The 1,419-nt window shown below is 41.2% G+C and overlaps 1 non-coding gene and 1 pseudogene across 1 annotated transcript; one reads left to right on the top strand and one right to left on the bottom strand.

Annotated features, from left to right (window-relative positions):
* Positions 1 to 477: 477 nt before the first annotated feature.
* trnae-cuc lies at positions 478 to 549 on the top strand. Its single transcript has one exon. It is a non-coding gene; the product is annotated as a tRNA-Glu (tRNA).
* A 403-nt stretch (positions 550 to 952) lies between these two features.
* Positions 953 to 1,157, bottom strand: LOC117940318 (annotated as a pseudogene).
* Positions 1,158 to 1,419: the final 262 nt, after the last annotated feature.

Here is a 1,419-nt window from a genome sequence, read left to right as displayed (position 1 = left end):
GGTTACCATTTCCTTTAAATCAAACCCCCGACAGCTGATGTATCCTTTTGTCATCAATGATGGGTCATAAACACTTTATCTGCCTCTGTCTCAATAACAATTCTTCACCTTTTTTCCAGCAGTAACTAAACCCCTAACCAACCTTTTTTTTACCTGAAAACCAATGTATGTGAGCATCAAGTAATGTTATTGTTGGATTCAGGTTCAAATTTTGACATTTTAGTGCAATGCAAAGGTGCATAACAGATTGCTTTCTACTTACCTGGAGCGATGCAGAGCAGGGGTGGCCAACTAGTCAAGGAACAGCAAGAGACTTGGTATTTAAGAATACAAACTGACTATGTGACAGATGTGTAATGTCATGTTCTGCCTTCTGAAGCTCTAGCCGGGCGACATTCCTCACCTAAAACAATATGAGTCATTCCACTGAGTGAAAAAGAAACTCACATATACAAAGATAAATTTGAAAGGTACGGCTCCCTGGTGGTCTAGTGGCTAGGATTCGGCGCTCTCACCGCCGCGGCCCGGGTTCAATTCCCGGTCAGGGAATGGTCCAGACTTCACACACTCGACGAAGAATCTGTACTTTTACATACATTTTCCTGTTAAGTTTACAGATTTTTTAAATACAGAAAACACCATTAAATTACAAAAATAAACTGGGAATCTAAGGGACAACTAGCACGTGTGACACCACCTGTGGGAATGGAACATGGTTGTGTAGAGATGGGCTTACAAACAATGCATTTTTTGACATTTTGACATGTCACAGTAGGAAAAACAAAGGTATAAAAAAATGAATTATGGCTCAACTCAAACTCAATGTACATCTTTACAGTAGACATAAGGCATTACAAAGTCAAGAAACTAGGGGCTGATAGTGAAGGGCAAAGGAAAATTTGGTGAAGCACTGAACCACTATGAGGAATTGGTTTGTAAATAATCTGCTATTATATCTCTGATCATATTACCTTTCACAATACTCCATGAAGAAGCAAAGAACAATCATCAATGACAGAGCGCATATGAAGGGAATCATTACTCTCTGTCAGCTTCACGCTCAGAAAAGAATATCACGACTCATCATCATGGTCAGCGAGACCAAACACATTCCTCAAGTCAGAAACTCTAGAAATGATCCCTGAAAGTATAGTCTTGGCTAGACTGAGGGGGGAACTGCATTTCATTCACTGCAGAGTGATTGTCACTCAGGGTTCAGAGGGACAGAAGCTAATCGTTACATGCTCCAGATAACTCTGAGGTGAGAAAATCTATTTAGATCTTTAGAGCCCATGTTGCAGGTTAACCACCACTGTTGATAATTGGGTACAAAAAGCACGACACACTGGGGAGCGAAGTCTAAGCCTGGCACTAGAACTACAGCGACTGACTGGGATGAGGGACAAGTGGAAAGGCCAG

This window comes from Etheostoma cragini, unplaced genomic scaffold (genome assembly GCF_013103735.1).
Source record: "Etheostoma cragini isolate CJK2018 unplaced genomic scaffold, CSU_Ecrag_1.0 ScbMSFa_2211, whole genome shotgun sequence".
In the NCBI taxonomy this organism is placed as follows: Eukaryota; Metazoa; Chordata; class Actinopteri; order Perciformes; family Percidae; genus Etheostoma; species Etheostoma cragini.
The sequence above is the reverse complement of the archived record's forward strand: the minus strand, read 5'-3'. Positions and strand labels throughout refer to the sequence as shown.